The sequence below is a fragment of the Microcaecilia unicolor genome, chromosome 4 (genome assembly GCF_901765095.1).
Source record: "Microcaecilia unicolor chromosome 4, aMicUni1.1, whole genome shotgun sequence".
Classification (NCBI taxonomy): Eukaryota; Metazoa; Chordata; class Amphibia; order Gymnophiona; family Siphonopidae; genus Microcaecilia; species Microcaecilia unicolor.
The window spans coordinates 146,140,960-146,163,983 of NC_044034.1; positions in this window are offsets into that span (position 1 = coordinate 146,140,960).

Below are 23,024 nucleotides of genomic sequence, written 5' to 3' on the forward strand. Positions count from 1 at the left end.
CGGCAGTTGTGACAGCTAGTGATCAGTGCTGAGCCACACACTAGCCGTCACAGCAGGCCACTCACCACATTGCATTGTCGCACCCATGTACTGCCCCTAGCATGAGTTTATACTGGCTGTTTTAACTCATATTAGCCGTTAGAGTGATTCTACACTAACATCTTAAACACACTAGCTCCCACATTCTATATAGTGCGGCTTGAGTTTCACGAGCAATTCATGTTGTATTCTGTATTGCGCACACAACTTAATTATGTTATGAAGCCACAGTGCTTATAATTACCAATTAATAAGCAATTATTGATTTAATTGGTTTTAATTAGAATGTATGTGCATAACTTGCTAAGCATATTCTAAAAAGTGATGCGGGTAAATTCTAATGCACAATGTCAAAAATGGGGTGTGCCTTGGATGTGGAATGGGTGGATTGTGGACACTTCTAAAATTATGTGCACAGTTATAGAATACACCCGTTCCATGCCTAACTTAGTTGCCAGCATTTAGACCAAGTTTTACTCGGCCTAAGTTCCTGCGACTAGATTTAGTTACATGGACGTTGTTTCTAGAATATGCCAAGGCATATTTTTTGGCACGGATTTTTATGGCATCATATATAGAATCTAGCCCTAGATGCTTTAAGCAGCTTAGAAAACGTGCCCCCTTAGTGCACATTAAAACAATTTAATTAGCCTACGAATGAACATGCTAATTAATGGGCCATTTTACTAAGATGTGGCAAAATCTAGACAGCGCATCCTAATGTGGGACATTCCCATGCACTAAGCCCATTTTTAACACATACCAAAAAAGGGCCTCTTTCTATTTTATTTTTGCAGGTCTCACACTGATTTCTCTGTTAGTATGCGAGACTTGCAGCAATGTTAATGCGGGAGAATTTATTGCCTCCTATTTAGGAGGTGCAAAGTTCTCGATGCACTAATGTGACTATACTAACTGGTTAGCTGTTCCACGCTCATTCCCTGCCCATGCCATGCTCCCTCCTGAAAAAATATTCCAAAAAAATAAGTGCCACGCAATCAGCATATGCAAAGGGAAATTACCACAAGACGCTTTAGTACAACCCACAAGAAGCCTGCATTAAGGCTTAGCACACCTTTGTAAAAGGGCCCCAAGTCAATTAGCATTCCTTTAAAAATTCTAACAAATGATAACAATTTTTTATTAAAATGAATATGTGTAGCTAAATCTACCCAAGGCAGACATTGGCAGTTCTTGAGCCTTCGTCAAAAAGTTTTAGATATGGGAGCCAAGTTTCAGTTGAGATATCTTCATAAATGTATTATTCATTTAGATAATCATATTTATATAGTTTATGAAGCATCTCAACTTCAATTTTTTTTTAGAAGGCAAAGTAACTGCTGTAAGTGGAGATTGAGTTATCGCTGGGGTTTTTTTTTTAGCCATGCTGAATTATTTTGAGTTGGTTTCTTTAAATGCCACTTCCTCAGCCTGGTTGGGATTCTTGCCCCTCTCTTTATAGTGGACTATATATAAAGCTGAATCTTTTCTAATTCTTTTGTATTAATGCTTATGTTTAAGTTGCTTGATTTCAGTTCAAGGGCCCTTTTACTAAGCCACATAAGTCTCTACGCGCGCTCAACGCGTGCCAACATGGAGTTACTGCACGACTACCATGTGGCTCTTGCTGTAATTTCATTTTTGGCGCAAGTCTGATACAGGTGGCTAAAAAAGAATTTTTATTTTTGGCCATGTGTATTGGACGCGTGCCAAGTGGCATTTGACATATGTAGGTCATTACCACCCGGTTACCATGTGAGACTTTACCACTAGGTCAATGGCTGGTGGTAAGGTTGCAGACCCAAAATGGACACGCAGCAATTTTGATTTTGCTGCACATCCATTTTTGGCAAAAAGTTTAAAAAGGCCTTTTTTATAGGCGTGCTGAAAAATGAATTGGTGTGCGCCCAAAATGCGTGCCTACGCTACTGCAAGCCATTTTTCTGCGCATCTTAGTAAAAGGACTCCTCAATTTTGTATTAATGTAATACTGAAAATGCACAGAAAAAAAAGAAAATGGATATGTGAAACAATCTAAAAAATGTCCAAAATTGAGAAATAAAGGCATCAAAAAAAATCACAAACCCAAATTTTTTGCCCTGTGACAGTGCTTGTCAAATTCATGAAATCTCAAATAAGAGATCTAGCCCTGGGCATATAACTATAACAGTGATAAATATTAAGACCAATCAATGTGTGACAATCCCCAGAGCAGACAGTGTAAATCATTTGTAATAATGACAGACTCATGATGCCAAGTCTCTTTGGCATCCGCTGCAATTTGCTTTATTAAACAATGAATAATGCTAATATCTGATACATTTTGAATTAGTGAACATCAAACCCATTTTAAAATTCTTAACCCTCCTTTTTACAAAGCCATGTGGCAATGCCAACACAGCCCATTCCCATTACCGTACAGGCAGCTGCTAGCGTGGCTTTGTAAAAAGGGGGGGGGGGGGGGGAGAGTAAGTTAGTTGCTAACTAGTATTATGTTGAAAGTAATGTGCAACTTATCTATGGTAATCCTTTGTATTACTTCAGTTTTGATGCACATTACCTCTGACAACAATACATTCGTGAGAATGTTTAATGTACAAATTAAATAAGAAATTAAGGGGTCCTTTTTCCAGGCTGTGTAAAGATCTAATGCACAGCTAACACAGCAAAGATGGCCTAATGAGGGATGCACGAAAGCATCATGCATTATTTTTTCATGTGTGTGTACTAACCACACAATAACTATTTTGGAGGAATTTTGTTAGGGCACATGTTGGGGCGGAGAGTGGGTATTACTGATATAACCAGTACCACATGCTATATTACCACACACTAACTGGATAGTACACGGATAATGCAAGAGCCTTTTCCACCTACAAAATAGATGGCAGTAAAGAGCTCCCACGGAAATTTTTTTAAATGGCTACACGCTAATGGCAACTTTAGCACACAACCATTAATGAAATACATATAAAATCAGAGTTTGTATGGCCGCAGTAAAAATGGCGTCAGCGTGCAGGAATGACCTGCAGAAGAGTGTGCTAAGGCCATTTGTTATCACAACTTAGTTAAAAGACCCCTAATCATCTTTAAAACATTTGCAAATTTTGCAGAATATAGCTGCAATATTGATCTCTGGAAGACATAAGTTTGATCATGTCACTCCTTTACTGCATTCTCTCCATTGGCTTCCCATAGAAGCACAATATAAATTTAAGCTTTGTACACGTATCCACAAATTATTATATGGTTTTGTTCTAGATTATCTGCTGGAGTTAATTACTGTAGGAATAACAGTTCGCCCCCTTAGATCTAAGGACTATTGCCTGCTGCAATTTCATTCTGTAAAGTATGTGAATTATCAGTCCTATCATAGTTCCAGTTTTATCTATTGTTCAGTGCAATTTTGGAACTCCCTCTCTTTGGAGTTGAGATTGGTTGAATCTTATTTACGCTTTTGTAAATTGTTAAAGGCTATCTGTTTTCCATTTATTTAATGTAATTTTGTGCTTATGGTATTGAGATAGTTCTGATTGGTCTAGTTTAAATGTCTAGAAACATACTGTCTGAATTTCTCCTTTGGGAAGAAATTCAGACAGTATGTTTCTAGATATTTAAACTAGAAGGCGAGGGTGACAAAAGGAAACAAGGGAATTCAGAAAGTCACCCCCAGATTAAACATGATGGCAGAGGGAAAGGTCATCTAAATATATAAAACCACCTAAACTCACTATGCAAATGGAAAGCAATAAGCAGAACTGCTCGTAGTCTAGGTAAAAAGGTTCAAGGCTTGCAAGCCCTGATGTTTGAAGAAAACTTGGATATTGTTGCTATTACAGAGACATGGTTCCATGATTCTCATGAATGGAATGTGACTATACCGGGCTATAATCTTTTTAGGAAGGATAGAGAGGGCCGAAGGGGTGGAGGAGTGGTACTGTATGTGAGAGACAATATCAGAGCAACTGAAATGCGGGAGACCTGGGGAGAGGAAGAAGCTTTATGGATCAACCTGGAAAGAGAAGATGGAACCTGTATCCACACGGGGCCCGGGGTTATCTACAGACCTCTGGCACAAACGGAGAAGCTAGACAAGGATCTGATAGAAGATATTCAAAAGATTGGCATGAAAGGGGAGGTGCTACTGTTGGGAGATTTCAACTTGTCTGATGTGGATTGGAATGTCCTGTCTGCAGAATCTGAAAGAAGTAGGGAGATTGTGGACACCTGTCAAAGTGCCTTGCTCAGACAAATGGTGATGGAACCCACAAGGGAAGGGTCGATGCTGGATCTTGTGCTCACAAATGGAGGAAGTGTTTCCAATATCCAGGTGCGTGCCCACCTATATAATAGTGATCATCATATGGTATGGTTTGATATAAGGGCAAAGGCACAAAACTCACAGTACTGGATTTCAGACGTACTGATTTTGATAACATGGGGGAATATCTGAGGAAGGAGCTGTTAGAGTGGGAAGGCGCAGGGGAAATGGAAAATCAGTGGTCAAAGCTAAAGGCTGCTATAAATATGGCAACTGATCTTTATGTGAGGAAAATAAACAAAACCAAGAGAAACAGGAAGCCTGTATGGTTCTCCAAACAAGTAGCTGAAAAAATAAGAGCAAAAGAGGCTTTGTTCAAGAAATACAAAAGAACGCAGTGAGATGATCACAGAAAAGATTATTGAATTAAACTCAAAAATGCAAAGAGGGAAATACATCTAGCAAAAGTGAGAGAGGAAGAAAAATGTCCAAAGATGTAAAGAGAGGTGAAAAGACCTTTTTCAGATATATTGGAGAAAGGAGAAGAGATAGGAATGGAATTGCAAGACTGAAAGATAATGAGAATGGCTATGTGGAAAGTGAGGAGGATAAAGCGAATGTGCTATACAATTACTTCTCTTCAGTATTCATGGAGGAAATCCTGGTGAAGGACCGCAGTTGGCTGCCGAGGGAATATCTAGGAATGGAGTGGATACTGTGCCATTTATGGAAGAAAGAGTTTATAAACAGCTGGAGAATCTGAAGGTGGACAAAGCTATGGGTCTGGATGGGATACATCCCAGGATACTGAGGGAACTCAGGGAGGTCCTAGCGGGACCTCTTAAAGATTTATTTAATGGATCTTTAGAGATGGGAGAGGTTCCATGAGATTGGAGATGAGCGGATGTGGTCCCTCTTCACAAAAGTGGAGACAGGGAAGAAATGGGAAACTACAGACCTGTAAATCTCATGTCGATGGTAGGAAAAATAATGGAGTCCCTGCTGAAAGAAAGGATAGTTAACTTTCTAGAAGCCAATGGTTTACGGGACCCGAGGCAACAGGGCTTTACCAAAGGAAAATCCTGCCAAATGAATCTCATTGACTTCTTTGACTGGGTGACCAAAGAACTGGATGAAGGACATGCGCTAGATGTAATCTACTTGGATTTCAGCAAAGCTTTTGATATGGTCCCCCACAGAGGACTAGTGAATAAGCTGAAAGGGCTGAACCTAGGACCAAAAGTGGTGACCTGGATAGGAAACTGGTTGACCGACAGGTGGCAAAGGGTGGTGGTAAATGGAATCTGCTCGGAGGAACAGAAGGTGAGAACTGGGGTTCCTCAGGAGTTGGTGCTGGGGCCTATTCTGTTTAATAGATTTTGTGAGAGATATTGCTGAAGGGTTGGAAGGAAAGGTTTGCCTTTTTGCAGAAGACACGAAGATAGCCAATAGAGTGGATACCCTATGAGAGGTGTGTCACAGACTACCAATTTCTTTATTCAGGCCATCCGGACTGACTGTATGCCAGTAGTAAATACATTCTTGCTCCTTACATATTAATGCAGATACCACATCCCCTCCTGCACTCAATGTGATTTGAAATAAAACTACAAACTGATGTTCCCTCTCCTCATGTTGTGCTTGCATCCAGTGGACTAGGAGGGGGGCCTCCATTTTCTGGTTGCGCAGGTTACTTAGATGTTCAGCTATGCGCTTTTTGACCTTACGTTTTGTTTGGCCAATGTACCATTTTGCGCATGGGCATCGGATCCCATACACTACTTGGGAGGACTCACATTACTTCTCAATATGTAATCTTTTCCCGTGACTGGATGTTTAATACTGGTGGTGACCCATGCATACTGACAATAAATGCACCGCTGACATCTGTTGTGGCCACCCCTCATCCCCAGGGGTGCATAACCCTGCCGGTTTTTTACTAATTCTCCCAAGTTACGCGCCCTGGTGTAGGTGAAACACAGCTCGGGTGGCATCTTATGTAACTGTAATAGCGGCCAGTGTCTTTGAATAATATTCTTAATCTGGTTCACCTGAGCTGAAAAAGGTAAGAAACAAATCAACTGATCATGCCGTTCGTGAACTGCCACAGATGATTGTAAGACCCACTGTCGCTGTGCATTTTTGGCTCTCTTGTGAGCTTTTTTAATGACCTCTCCATTTGAACTGATTGCACAAGTCACTGGCATGTCTATCAAAGCTGTCTGATGAATGGCGTGAGTCTCTTCAGTCTGAGAAACTGGCCCATTGGGATACTATCCTTCTGGGACCTGGCATGAAAGCTATTATAGTGTAAAATGGTATTAGTGTCAGTGGGTTTACAGTAAATCTGTGTCTGGAACGCCCCTAGGTGTATTTTGATCCGAATGTCCAAAAGGTTGGTCTGTCTATGTGCTATATTGGTATCAAAGGAAATATTCGGATCACAGGAGTTAAGATAATAAAAAAAACTGCTGTATAAGTGTGGTTTCTCCCGTCCAGATGAGGAACACATCATCAATGAATCTCTTCCAAAGTAATATGTGGGTGCTGTATGCAGATGGATATACAAATAAGCGCTCAAACTGGGGCATGTACAGGCATGCCACAAGGCCCCCATGGCCACCCCACATGTTTGGAGATAATAGCACTCTTCAAACTGGAAGTAATTCTTAAGAATCACCCTCTGTGCCATCTGATTCAATAATGCAATTTTCTCACTTGAATAATGCGTCAATTGTAATTGCATGTCTATCAAGCACAATGCTTCCTGTTGGGGTACCATGGTATACAAGGACCGCACATCCATCGTGGCTAAAGTTATGGGGCTTTCAATCTTCGGCAAATCCTGTAAAAGGATAATCAAATGTGTAGAATCTCTAATGTATGAAGGGATGGTCACTATTGATGGTTGTAAATGAAAATCTAGATACTGAGATAAAGGTTCATTTAAAGCTCCATTACTGGCCACAATGGGTCTCCCCGGAGGATTAAATAATGTTTTATGAATTTTTGGAACAAATCTTATTTGAGGTATTTTGGGATGAGCCATGTACAGATATTGAAACTCTCTGGTGGATATAATCCCTGCTGTATTAGCTGTTTGTAAGATATGTTTGATGTCCCTTTGATATTGCACCATGGGGTCTTGATCAAGTGCAGTGTAAAAATTACAATCTCTCAGTTGTCTAAACGCCTCCTCTCTATACTTGATCATATCTTGAATCACTGTGCCACCACCCTTATCTGCTTTGTGTATTATAATGGTGGTGTCTTGCTGCAGTTGCTTGAGTGCTAGTTTCTGGGACTTAGTTAAAGTATCAAAAGAATATTTCCGATGTTGTTCCATCTTTTCAACATCCTGTAAAACCAGTTTCTGAAAAGTCTCTACCACCGCATCAGGGGGACCCGGCGGCATCCATGTGGACGGTATGTGATATTTACTGGAAAATGAAAGCAACTGTCCTGCGGTGTGTGTGTCCTGGTCCTCATTCCCAAAGTACGCTCTTAGTTTTAACTTCCTAAAGAATTTATACAGAAATTGACGATTAGAAAACTCATTGTAGTTGGAAAAGGGGACAAATGATCATTTGAGCTGGGAAGCTCCTGCCTCAGGTCAGCTATCAAGTTTGTTTTCCTATTTTTGTTCTTAATAATCTTCTAAATTAATTGGTCGATATTAGGATGTAAGGTTTGTGATTGCCATGATTGTTTAATTTTATTTTTAGAATATCGTTCCCCTGAAGACGCATCTATGCGAAACATGCTTGCATGTAGGGAACTGACACCGAAGGAAGGGAACTTCTTTTAACGTACTTTTTTCACTGCACATCACAGAATAGGACTGGGGATCAACTTAAACAACACAGCTCTGACAACTTACAGCCGCCTTATTGCAACTTCAAGATAAGTATCAAATCCATCTGACTAACCAGCTTATAATCGAAAGTAATCGCTGGCTATTTCCCGACACAAATCGGGATATGGCCGGCGATTTCGCAAAAGCGGCGAAAAGCGTATAATCGAAAGCTACATTTGTGATAGCTTCGCTGCTTTCCCTTTGCCTCGCCGGCGAAAGTTCAAAGGGGCGTGTTGGCGGCGAAGCAAAGGCGGGACATGGGCAGGCTTGGGCGTGGCTACCAGATGGCCGGCTTTCGCGGATAATGGAAAAATAAAACCCGTCGATAAGCAGTATTTCGCCAGGTTTACTTGGTCCTTTTATTTTCACGACCAAGCCTCAAAAAGGTGCCCCAACTGACCAGATGACCACTGGAGGGAATGGGGGATGACCTCCCCTTACTCCCCCAGTGGTCGCCAACCCCCCCCCCCACACTAAAATTATTACAATACAAACCTTTTTTGCCAGCCTGTATGCCAGCCTCAAATGTCATACCCAGCACCCTGACAGCAGTATGCAGGTCCCTGGAACAGTTGTTGTTGGTTGCAGTGGACTGCAGAAAGGCAGAGCCAGGCCCATCCCCCCTACCTGTTCCACTTGTGGTGGGTAATGTTGAGCCCTCCCAAACCCCCCAAAACCCACTGTACCCACATGTAGGTGCCCCCCTTCAGCCCTTAGGGCTAGGGTAATGGTGCACACTTGTGGGCAGTGGGTTTGGGGGGGGGGATTTGGGGGACTCAGCACAAAAGGGAAGGGTGCTATGCACCTGGAAGCTAATTTGGTTGTTTATAAAAGATGTTTGAAGTGCCCCCTAGGGTGCCCGGTTGGTGTCCTGGCATGTGAGGGGGACCATTGCACTACAAATGCTGGCTCCTCCAACAGCCAAATGCCTTGGATTTCTCCGGGTTTGAGATCGCCGGCAGTTTTTTCCATTATCGCGGAAAAACAAAACTGGCGATCTCAAACCCGGCGAAATCCAAGGCATTTCGCCGGCCCACACCGTATTATCGAAAAAAAAAGATGGCCGGCCATCTTTTTTGAAAATACGGTTCCGGCCAGCTGTTGCGCCGCCGCCAAAATAGATCGCCGGCGACCTATTTCGCCGGCGACGTTCGATTATTCCCCTCCATATGCACTTACTTGTACGAAATTGGTAGGGAGGTGGTATGGGTGCAATGATGGCTGGTCGGGTGTAACATTACATAGAGCTGCTAGTCAGTTCGGCATGATATACCCAGTTACTGAGCACCATTAGCATACAAAAAAATTATAAAAATATAAGTAGATTTTTGGTTGGTTTCTATTGCACTATTAATTAATATTAGAGAAACCCGATAGCTATAAATACCCCAGAGGATTGTAGTAGTTAAAATTTAATGCCAAGAAGTGCAGAGTGACGCATTTGGGGTGCAGAAACCAAAAAAGAGGTACCGAATAGGAGGGGAGAGATTAGTAAGTTCGACTCAGGAGAGAGACCTTCAGGTGTTGGTGTCCAAGGATCTGAAGGTGAAGAAACAATGTGACACAGTGCTGGGCAGACTTTTACAGTCTGTGCCCTGAGAAAGGCAGGGACAAATCAAACTCCGGGAATAACATGTATAGAATGTTTGTACGTTTGGGAAGCTTGCCAGGTGCCCTTGGCCTGGATTGGCCGCTGTCATGGACAGGATGCTGGGCTCAATGGACCCTTGGTCTTTTCCCAATGTGGCATTACTTATGTACTTATAAACTCTGGTATTAAGTATCACATACCATGTAAAATGAGTTTATCTTGTTGGGCAGACTGGATGGACCGTTCAGGTCTTAATCTACCGTCATTTACTATGTTACTATATATATATATACGTATATATATATATATATATATATATATATATATATATATATAGTGATGGCCTAGGTTTTTTAAACTTTTAATCCACTTTGAACCTTAGTTGGTATATAGCGGAATATAAATACTGTTGTATTGTATTGCTTGACACAATCTGATTGCATAGGCAAATAACTACCATTTTTGTTGGTAAAACAGTTAGTAATCCATGGCATTATTTTCTTCTTGTGGTGTATGTTAAAAATGTGCCTTTTGTATAGCTTTTCAACTGTAGACTGCTATTGTTCCCCACTGAATTTCACAAAAGAACAACGCTTCATATAAAGTACAAGTGGACATGTTCAGCGAAAGCAGTTTCTTGGGGTTTCTTATCCTCTGTAGCCTTCTTATCCATGCAAGAATATAGCTGCTTCTACACTGGGGTTTATTGTTTTCTCTATCAAAGGTAGAAAGGGTCAGAGAGGGAGGAACTGTATCATTCAGTTGTAAATCAGAACTGGAACAGAAAGAGATGTCTGACATTTTCTCACTCTCATACATATTCTTGCTCAGGGTACACACATCCTAATTTTGACATTTAAAGGTGATTTATTTTTGAACTGTATAAGAAGTGCTCTGTTATCAAACTGTACGCATGATAACCTTTCACCACAGTCCCAGCTATCTAGTTTTCTCTGGTTTCCACTGGGAACCAAAGCGATCAAAACTCATTTAATTCCTCATTTCTAAATCATAGCTGTAGAAAAATGACTTTTCCACATTCACAGAGATAGATTATAATTCGAAATGAAGTTTGAACACACAGGTTTTAGGAGTCAGTTAAGTCAGCTCTTGGTTCTCTTTAATATTCCATCCCTCAGATTTTATAAACGGTGTTCAGATTTATGTGCACAAAATTGTGCGCTGCTCTGAAATGTGCATGCAACTAATTGGCTAATGAGCCAATGAGCACCAATAAATGGCAGCTAATAAATTACCGATGTTAATTTGCAACAATTTGAATTTACATATTGTGATAAGGCAAGTAAACATGACCATAGACAGAAGCAGCCAACCTCAGAACTACCATACCCAGAATCCCTTGGGAGACGGAAAGAGAGGGGTGGACCCAAAAACATGGCCGGGATCTCTAACATTAGCAGGAATAGAAACAACTCCAGGAAATGGGGACCAGTTCCTCCAGCTATCAGCAGAGCGAGCAGCAGTCAAGAAGCCCAATTTCCGTGGTTGCGGAATCAGTATATAATTCCTCCCAGGTGTGAGGAGGGGAGTGTGGCAGAGGAGAAAGTCTGTGGAGAGCTAACTGAAACCATGGAGTATGTGGAGGAGGAAAAGGACCTGCCTCCAGAGCTTCCATGCTTAGAGGAGCAAGCCAGCATGGACTGGGAAAATACAAAAGCCAACCTTGCCAGCACGTAAAGGCAGTTGTGGGAGGTCACAGGAGTTTGTTACTGTGGAGTGGAAGGTGAACTGCCAGCCCTGTTTGCTGCAGGGCTGCTGGAGTGCTACAGGAGAAAAGGTGATAGTGCAAATTGAATATCCACAGTGAATATGCATGAACCTGATTTGCATATACTGCTTCCATTATATGCAAATCAAGTTCAGGCATATTTCACTGTAGATATCCTGAAAACCTGACTGGCAAAGGGGTACTCCAGGACTGGACTTGGGATACCCTATCCTAGACCACCAGGAATTCATAGAGGCACTCCCTAGTCCAGCAGGGATTCACAGGGGATGGATGGGGGGGGGGGGGGGGGTCTGTGGAAGAGGCTGCAGGGGGCAGAATCTGGGGCACTATTCTTTTGATGCTCTGACTCCTTTAAGATTGTGCCCAGGAACATCAAGTCACATTAGTTGGCCACTGATTTCAGGCTGGAAAATAGTATAACTTGAGGAGTTCAACACAAGTTGTGTTTTTCAATTTGCACTATAATGAGGTGCCACGGGTAGTTTTCTATGGGGCTCATTTTCAAAACAGAAAAACATCCCCCCCAAAAAAGACAGATGGACCTTTTTTTTTAACTAAACGACCAAATCACTATTTCCAAAATCCATTTTAAAGAAAATTTTCTATACAGTTCGTATGCAGTGTGTCCAAATCAAACGAGGTGTGTTGGGGGCGGGATTTGGGTGCTCTAAAAATTTGGACATTTTTCTGCCATAATGGAACAAAGCAAAAACATCAAGGGCTAAAAGTTAGATATTTTGGTCTAGACTTGTTTCAATCATAACTAAAAGTCATAAAAATGTGCCCTAAATGACCTCTGGAGGGATTAAAGCATAAACCCCCCTTACTCCCTCAGTGGTCACTGACCCCCACCCCCAAGATGTGAAAGAAACAATACATACCAGCCTCTGTGACAGTTTCAGATGTTATAGCCAGTCCTATTAGACCAGCAAGCAGGTCCCTGGAGTAGCCTAGTGGTCGGTGCAGTGCACCATAGAAAAGGGGACCCAGGTCCATATCCCACTGTAACTGGCACACTCGTGGTGAAAAGTGTGAGTCCTTCAAAACCCACCAAAACACTATTGTACCTTCATATAGGTGATACCTGCGGGCATATGGGCTATTTTAGTGATATACAGTCGGGTATAGTAGGTTTTGGGTGGGGTTTGGAGGGTTTACCATACAATAAAAGGGGGTAACAGTGAGATGTGCACCTGGAACCTTTTATGTGAAGTTCATTGCAGTGTCCCTTAGGGTGCCCCACTGCTCTTCTGCAACATTTATTTATTTATTTATTGCATTTGTATCCCAGATTTTCCCACCTATTTGCAGGCTCAATGTGGCTTACAGAGTTTGGTTATGACATAATCATTCCATGATATCAGACCCAATTAGTGATGTACAAAGATTAGGTGAGGGAAGAGAGAAGGAAGGTGTTAGGCAGGATATAAGGTGGACTGTAATAACTGGGTGAGTTGGTGAGGTAGTTTTGTAAGGCTATGGGTTCTCTTTGTAGGCCTTGTTGAATAGATGTGTCTTCAGAAATTTGCGGAAGTTAGTTATTTCATCAATAGCTTTCAGGGCTGTAGGTAATGCATTCCACAGCTGCGTGCTCATGTAAGAGAAGATGGTGGCGTGTATCAGCTTATATTTTAATCCGTTACAGCTGGGGAAGTGCATCTGTGTGGCCAATCTTTTAAGAATACTGCCCCCCCCCCCCCATACTTACCAAAGGCTTGTATATGTGCGTTTTTCACTTGGTCTTTTTTTTCTTCAAAAATGGTCCTAAAAGTTAGACGCACTGAGCACAAACAAATATATAGCAAATGGCCATATTTAAAACAAGTTGGACATTTTTCTGGTTTGAAAATGGTCATGTTCGCTACTGGATTTTTGGACATTTTCTGCATAATGCCCCAAATTGGATTTAGACGTCGTATTGAAAATGCCCCTCCACATGTGCTAAAAGATAAAAGCACGCTGAAGTAATGAGGAAACCATTCCTGCAGCTGTGCCATCACGCTTTATGCTGTTTCTCCAATTTCCTGGACTTTATGATGGGCCCTGCTGTCGTTTCACATCAGCCCTTGCTGTTTACCTTTAGGATATTATGGATGTCGGTGTAATATTAAAAACAACATCAAAAGCCTTTCAAATGAAGGAAAATTGCAGCAAATTACCCCTGTTGTTATACAGTAGCATGGAGTAAACACTCTCTGCAGCATGCAGCACACAGGCTTTCCTTTCTACAGGTTTATTTGAGGTATTTTAACAGTAAATAGAAAAGAATATTGTTTGCTGGGTAGATGACAGTATGCAAATATTCCCATGATTTCCCAGCTGAATATTCTAATCAAACTTTACCTAGGCAAGAGCAATGTTTTTCAAAAGTCTGTTAAAAGAAATAAAAGGAAAAGATAAGCTATGAGAAAAAGTAATTACTTGTTAACAACTCATTTCATCTAATGAAAAAGTCATCATTTCCAATGATAGATACGATCCCAGACCTTAGTACCTTCCTTACCGAAATGCAGGTGAACCCAAAAAGAGGTGATGACAAATTTCAAAGCCAATCATATGGGTAGACAATTATTTGCAGGCAGCAACTGACTGTCTGGAAGTTTCTTTCCCTTAGGGAATCTAAATATAAGCAGAGTTCCTTCCATGTAGATAGTTATGGGGGTATGGGTCATGCAGTTCATATAGCGCCTCTCTGTGGCACAGCCAAAGCAGTTTGCATATTATGGGGTCCTTTTACAGAGCGGCGGTAAGCGCAATGTGGGCTTACCGCTTGCTCTTTCGGGACTAGCACCGGCCCAACGTGGCCACTGGCGGTAGGCCCGCCCCAAACGTGTGCCATTTCCGGGGGGGGGGGGAAAAGAAAACTATTGGAAATGACTAGCACGGAGGCAACACAGTGGTAATTGGGCATCGCCGCTGCCTGGTTACCACCGGGTTAGCGCCAGAGCCCTTATCGCCACCTCAGTGGGTGGCGGTAAGGGCTCCTCATTGTATGGCCAGGCGGTGAGAGTTATCTCACCATTTGGCCATTTTTTTTTGGGGGGGGGGGGTTACTGGCTATGGGAAAAAGGGTCCTGGTGTATGGGAAAAACGTCCCCTGCTGCCAGCGCAGGGCCTCTTTTCCCACATCTTAGTAAAAGGACCCCTATATGCAGTATACTTTTAGCTGGGTTTAGTAGAGATGTTCATTTGGTAGGGCACCTTCCATCTGTTAGTAGTTTACCCCTGGATTCTATATAATGCACCTAGAGTTACACATGATTCTGCGTGTAAATCTAGGCATATTTTATAGCTACGTGCATAGATTAATTGTTTTAACAAGGTGTTAGGTATTGTTAACAGCTCTTAACAAGCAATAACGAGCACTAATTGGCAAAAATTAGAATTTAAGCATGCACATTGGTAAGCATATTCTGTAATGTACTGCACCTGAATTCTAATGCACAGAGACAAAAAGGGGCATGCTTAGGGGTATGGAAATGGGCATCTTATGGGCATTCCAAAATCTACACGTGTTGTTATAAAATAAGGACTAGATTTATGGACATAAATCTACTGTCAGGGATTTACACCAGCTTTTTGTTGGCATAAATGGATGCACGTAGATTCAGTTGCATGAACTATGCCTAAGCATATTCTAAATACCGCGTGCAAATTTACACAGGTATTTAGAATACACTTAGGCATAATTGCCTAGCGCGCATTAATTTTAGATGCCATATATAAAATTGGGCCCTTAGGGGTTAGAACAGCCCAAGGAAGACCAGTTCAGATCTCACTGTCACTCCTTGTAAACCTAGATAAGTCGCTTAGCTCTCCGTTGCCTGTGGTACAAAACTTAAAAGGTAGGTTCTCTGCAATAGGACAATACCTACCATGCCTGAACGGGGACAGACTCAGGAATAACCTAAGGAAGTACTTCTTCATGGAAGGGGTATTGAATTTGTGGAACAGCCTCCTGGTGGAGGTGGTGGAGATAAAAACAGTATCAAATTCAAGACAGCTTAGAATAAGTATATAGGATCTCTAAAGGAGAGAGTCATTAGGCCATATGGTCTTTATCTGCCTTCATTTTTCTCTGTTTCCATGTTTCTAATGTGTACAATTTGAAAACTTCCTACAGAAAGCTCCACATTATTCTGTTTCCTCTTACTTACAGTGAAATTGCTCATCAGTTCAGCTGACTCTCACATCTGCCCCCACACTGAGATTTCCTTGAGTTAACACCATTGGTCACAGCTCTGTAATGTGAAGAATACATAGCAAATTCTAGGAAAGTCATTTTTCATGAAAAAAAAAATGCATATATATTTATATTATATGGACTGCTTTTTCTATCCTCAGTTCGATAAATATAAAATATATGAGTCAAGCATTTGGAAGTGGGAATATAAACCACTGCTGTGGTCCAGTCTTTGGGAATCCTGGTTTATATCCCCACTTCCCTCTGTTTTTGAGTTTCTCCATGGGACTTCTTGAGTTCTCCACGTTCGTGGATTCTCTTTTGAGTCAAGCATTTTGCATCGTTTTTTTTTAATTTACCTGAAATTGATTAGCAATAAACCATTTCATTGAAGTCTAAAATTAATAAAAAAGTGTTTTGATATCTCTCCTCTAAGTACTGAATAAGCAACTTTGTGTTAGATTGACACTTCTGTCAGCAAAAATTGATATCAGCAAAAATATTGCTTATTCCAACACTTCTCTAAGATTCTTGGCACTAGACCTACACTTATGCTTTATGCCTTAAGCTTTTAATTCAGCAAGCCCTAAGATTTTTATTGAACATGATTGACCTTTAAATAGACTTGTGTGAGAGTTGAGAAAATTGGTGATATATTTCAGAGGTATCTATCAGACATATGTCTTCAGCAAAATTCCATAGTTCATTTGGTAAACTGAGAGGTTCCTGGCTAACGAGGTGAATGACTACAGGACTATTAGTTTTTCTACTGATAGATTCTTTTGATCTTATTTTGTGGTCAAGTCTCAGTCATTAATCTTTGCATTCTGAAAGGGTTGAACTATACTCATCTTGGTTTAATTTGCATTTAAATAGTGTTTTACAGACCTAAGCTTTGTGGTTTTGCCTTTAAGCAGTAGCTTAGCAATAAAGGTGTTAGGATATGCTTTGAAGGCAGCATGGAGAAGCTAGAGAAATGCTAGCCACTAGAGAAATGCTAGCCACTGAAACTTTGTCAGATGTTTAACAGGGCTTGGCAAAAGGCCTAGTGGAGGAGTAGACTAATAGTAATAGCAACAGACCGAGAACCACTACTGCTCCTTGTGATCTAGGGCAAATCACTTAACCCTCTGCTACTTCAGGTATGAACTTAGATTGTACACTTTCTGGAGACAGGAAAAAACTAGTGTACCTCAACATAACTGTCTTCAAACTATTAAGAAAGGCATGGGCTAAATCCAAAGTTCTTTCCCAGTAACATTACAAAAATCAAATGATTCACAAAGCAACCCCCTCTCCAATGGACAAATGAAGAATGAGGTCAAAGCCTTAGTTAATCAGGTTCCTAGAGCATCTTGTAGACAGAACTTGGCAAACTAATTAATGTGTTCTGATACTCCAGCAATAACTCTTTAATTGCAAAAAAATGGCAAAATCTATTACACGTCCAGCTCTCTACCATCACTCACTGACCCTGTCGCACAGCTTATCCAGAATTTAACATTGCCTCAGTCCAAAATACTGCAGGATTTGGAAATATTGAGGATGAAGTACTAAACTGTGAGATAACGTTGCAAAAGTGACCTTGAAAAATAGCCTTATGTGCACAAAACAACAAAATTTCATTGTTTCCTCTTTAATGAGCTGCAGCACTGCAAAAGCATGTGTGACAGCTCATTAATAAGTAAAGTTGTAAAAACAGGAGAGCAAAAAAAGGCTTTACAAGTCTGGAGTCCCATTTATGCAATGATGGTGGTGTACTTTCAAAGGGGGTAACTGTTCAAGGGTTAGAAGATCTCCTGCACTCCCTCCCCTAGAGTCCTCAAATCCTCAGTGGGCTATTGCCGTACCTCTCAATCATTTCCTGGAAGCACACCAAGCCAATTGAGTTGTCAGGATTACCACAATAAGAGTTCCTTTTACTAAGCTGCGGTAAAAGGTGGCCTGCGCTAGCATCAGCGTGTGTTTTTGACACGCACTGAGGCCTCCTTTTACCGCAGCAGGTAAAAAGCATCTTTTTTCTGGAAAAAAAATGGCTACGTGATAACTGAACCACTTACTGTGCGGCCATTTCGGGGGGGGGGGGGGAGCTCTTACTGCCACCCATTGAAGTCATGATAAGGGCTCCTATGCTAACCTGTGGTAAGCACTGGTGCTACAAAAAATAGAAAATATTTTTGTAGCACTGCAAATGCTGCATGCTGGGGGTAGGAACTATCGCCGGGCTCCTGCGGTAGCCTGGCAATAGTTCCGGATTGGCGTGTGGCAAACCTGTTTCCACACACCAACCCTTTGGTAAAAGGGCCCCTAAATATGTACAAAATAGATTTGCATATAATAAACACCCAGTGCATGCAGACCTATCACATGTATATTCATAGTGGCAATCCTGAAATCCTGATTGGCAAAGTGTGCCTCCAGGAGAGGACTGATAAACACTGGGCTAATGGATCCCCAATATGCCCCTGTGCTGCCTCAATCCGTAGCTCAAATAAGATAAATCCTAGCTCCCTTTCCCTCCACTGGGAAGCCCTGCCCTCTTCAACATAAAATGAGGCTGGTCCTGGGATCAATCTTAACACCCTTTACCATGACCCCCCAAACCTCCAAAGCATCAAATCCAGAATTATGCAAGAGCAATCCTTTCTACTATTCTGGTGCCATTATCTTGAAAACTGTAATGCAATATAATACAATAAATGCTTATATTCCACTGCAAATGAAAAAAAAAAAACAGCTCAGTGCAGACTACAATCAAGAGGACTAGCTATATGTGGAGGGACGTTTTCAATATGACATCTAAGTCCGACTTTGGGCATTTTTCTCAAAATGTCCAAAATCCAAATGGCAATTATAGCCATTTTTATAAGAACATAAAAACATAAGGGTTTCCATACTGGGTCAGACCAATGGTCCATCTAGCCCAGTATCCTGTTTACAACAGTGGCCAAGCCAGGTCACAAGTACCTGGCAAAATCCCAAACTGTAGCAAGCTTCCAGAACCCCAAAGAGTAACAAGATTCTGGAATCCCAAATAGTAGCAACATTCCATGTTACCAATCCCTGGGCAAGCAATTGCTTCCCCATATCTGTCTCAATAGCAGACTATGGACTTTTCCTCTAGGAACTTGTCCAAACCCTTTCAAAAACCCAGATACTCTAACCACTGTTACCACATCCTCCAGCAAAGAGTTCTAGCGCTTAACTATTTGATGAGTGAAAAAATATTTCCTCCTATATTTTAAAAGTATTTCCATGCAACTTCCTTGAGTGCCCCCTCATCTTTGTACTTTAGGAATGAGTAAAAAATCAATTTACTTCTACTCGTTCTACACCAGTCAGGATTTTGTAGACCTCAGTCACATCTCCTCTCATCCATCTCTTTTGCAAGCTGAAGAGTCCTAACCTAACCTAGGAATAGCCTAGTGGTTAGTGCAGTGGACTTTGATCCTGGGGAACTGCGTTCAAGTCCCACTGCAGGTCCTTGTGACTCTAGGCAAGTCACTTAACTCTCCATTGCCCCTGGTACAAAATAAGTACCTGGCTATATGTAAACTGCTTTGAATGTAGTTACAAAAACCTCAGAAAGGCAGTATATCAAGTCCCAATTCCCTCCCCTTTAGCCTTTCCTCATATAATAGGAGTTCCATTCCCTTTATCATTTTGGTTGCTCTTTTTTTAACCTTTTCTAATTCTGCTATATTTTTATGAGATATGGTGACCATAACTGAACGCAATACTCAAGGTGAGGTTGCACCATGGAGCGATACAGAGTCATTACAGTATTTTTGATCTTAATCACCATCCCTTTCCTAATAATTCCTAGCATCATGTTTGCTTTTTTGGCTGCCGCCACACACTGAGCAGAAGATTTCAGCATATTATTTACAACAACTCCTAGATCTTTTTCTTGAGTGCTGACCCACAAGGTGAACCCTAGCATCAGGTAATTATGATTTGGACAATGTGCATCACTTTGCATTTGTCCACATTAAATTTTATCTGCCGTTTGGATGCCCAGTCTTACAGTTTCCTAAGGTCTTCCTGTAATATTTCACAGTCTGCATGTGTTTTAACAACCTTGAATAGTTTTTTGTCATCTGTGAATTTAATCACCTCGCTCATTGTTCTGATTTCCATATCATTTAAAAACATGTTAAATAGCACCAATCCCAGTACTGATCTTTGTGGCACTCCACTGTTCACCATTGAACGAAATGACCATTTAACCCTACCCTCTTTTTTCTGTCCCATAACCAATTCCTAATCAGCATCAGAACACTGCCTCCTACCCTATGACTCTTTGATTTTCTCAGGAGTCTCTCATAAGGAACTTTATCAAAAGCTTTCTGAAAATCTAGATACACTTCATCAACCAGCTCACCTTTATCCACATGTTCATTCACGCCTTCAAAGAAATGAAGCAAATTGGTGAGGCAAGACTTCCCTTGGCTGAACCCATGCTGACTCTGTCCCAGTTTGGTTAAACAATCTTTCCTTTTAATTAAGAAATTACATTCTATTAGGAAATATTTTGATTTACCTAGATTTATTCTGTTAGTCTAGGCATTGCTATTGTCCCAATTGGATTACAGTAATAGTGTCTATGCAGGCTGTCCAAAGCTATGTTCAAAAGACTTTTCAGAACATGGCTGTTAGGCTTATCTTTTCTGCTGAAAATTTGATAGATTGCATTGGCCTACTAGTAAGGCTCCTGTAAAATTTAAGATCAGTATGATTATCTTCAAAACACTGTATGTGATATCTCCTGCTTATTTAGCAGGCCCCATCTCAGTTTCACATGGAGGGGCATAATTGAAAGGAACGTCCAAGTTTTGTTGAGGACGTCCTCGCAAAACGTCCTGATGGAGGGGCGGGGAAACCCGTATTATCAAAACAAGATGGACGTCCATCTATCATTTTGATAATACAGTCAGGGACATCCAAATCTTGAAATTTAGGTAGTCCCTAGAGATGGTCATCCCTAGACTTGGTCGTTTCTGATTTTCAGCGATAATGGAAACCAAGGACATCCATCTCAGAAATGACCATATGCAAGCCCTTTGGTCGTGGGAGGAGCCAGCATCTGTAGTGCACTGGTCCCCCTGACATGCTCGGACACCGACCGGGCACCCTAGGGGGCACTGCAGTGGCCTTCAGAAATTGCTCCCAGGTACATAGCTCCCTTACCTTGTGTGCTGAGCCCCCAACCCCCCCTCCAAACCCACTACCCAACAACTGTACACCACTACCATAGCCCTTACAGGTGAAGGGGGGCACCTAGATGTGGGTACAGTGGGTTTCTGGTGGGTTTTGCAGGACTCGCTGTTTCCCCCACAAATGTAGCAGGTGGGGGGGGGGGGGGTAGGCCTGGGCCCGCCTGCCTGAAGTGCACTGCACTCACTAAAACTGCTCCAGGGACCTGCATACTGCTGTCACGAACCTGAGTATGACATCTGAGGCTGGCAAAAAATATTTTGAAATATATTTTTTGAGGGTGAGAGGGGGTTAGTGACCACTGGGGGAGTAAGGGGAGGCATCCCCAATTTTCTCCAGAGGTCATCTGGTCATTTCGGGCACCTTTTTGTGCCTTGGTTGTAAGAAAAACATTACCAGGTAAAGTTGTCCAAGTACTAGTCAGGGATGCCATTTTTTTCCATTATGGGTCGAGGATGTCCATGTGTTAGGCACGCCCAAGTCCTGCCTTTGCTATGCCTCTGACACGCCCCCTTGAACTTTGTCCGTCCCTGCGACTGAAAGCAGTTGAGGACGTCCAAAATCGGCTTTCGATTATACCGATTTGGACAACTCTGTGAGAAGGACATTCATCTTCCGGTTTGTGTCGAAAGATGGGCATCCTTCTCTTTCGAAAATGAGCCCAATAGTAATTTGCAACATTGTCTCAGGAATCAGATGAAATAAAATTTTCCTACTGTTAAGGGGATCTAAAGGGGTATTTTTGATATGACATCTAAATCCATTTTAGATGTTTTGCTGAAAATGTCCAAAAATCAAGTGATGAACATAGCGATTTTTGAACCTGAAAAAACATCTATCTTTTTGTTACAAAAATGGTCATTTTTTAAACATTTTATAGATGTTTTATACTCAGTGCATTTTTCTTTTGTGACCATTTTTGAAAAAAAAAAAAACCCAAAACAATAGCAGGTACACATCCTGGTCTAAATCTTCTAAAGCTTAGTCAAGACCTAGGTATGCACATTTCTGTTCTAAATGCACAAATAGCAATTTAAAAACACTGAAGAATCTTCACAAGTCAGTTTCTGTATGACTATTAGATTTCTAAGTTTAGGCACCCATGTAGTTTAAGTACACATGTTGAGAAACATGTAGGATAATTTTCAATCTATTAGCTATCAAAATTGCCCAGAATTTAGTGCACTGAGTATTTGGACATCTAACCAACCCATAGGTATCCAATCTAATAATGATTGAAAACCTGTCCAGTTTCTCTTGCATCCGAATTCCAATGTAGATACTGTATACAACTCTGGTCTTTGAAAATATAGCCCCTTTTGCCCATACATCCCTATTAGGGATGGGCTGTCATTTGAAACGATATGAGAAAAAACAACAACATATCCTATGCCATTGCATATCATTAACAAATGAAAAAGAGCAGAAAAAAAAACATTTTGGGGGGGAAGGGGTTGTTTGCAGCTAATAGTGCATGCTTTTTGCAAAGAGGGTGCATTATTTCAAGAAAGTGCGTACGTTTAGGGGTCCTTTTACTAAGCCGTTCTAAGCACTAGCACATGCTTATTGCAGCTTAAAATGGCTTACAATGGGATGCACTGAAGTGACCCATGGCAATAATGCAATGTGCACCCACAATCCATGAGCAAAAAAATAAACTTCAGTGTTTTTCAGAGGGGGTGTGTCTGGGGCTGAGTATAGGCATTTTTGTGCTAATCAATAAGTGTGTCTGGATTACTGCACACTGATTAGCAAAGGATTAGTGCGAGAGCCCTTACCACCTACAAAGTAGGTGTTGTTAAATACTCACGTGCTAACTTTTGTTAATGGCTATGCACTAATGTCTACATTGGCACAGGAAAATCACAAACTAGCAATAAAAGTGTATTGTGGTCAATAGCAAGATATGTTCTCTAAACACCACAATATAGTTTACAATGTTGAATTCCTCTTAAAGTAGTTATTTTTTAGGAACCTCGGCAGTGGTACTTGACAATCAATTAACTTTTTTTGGTGAGTGAAGCGTGTCAAAAAGCTAATTGATTGTCAAGTACCACTGTTGAGGTTCCCAAAAATAATTACTTTAAGAGGAATTTAACACTGTAAACTATATTGTGGTGTTTAGAG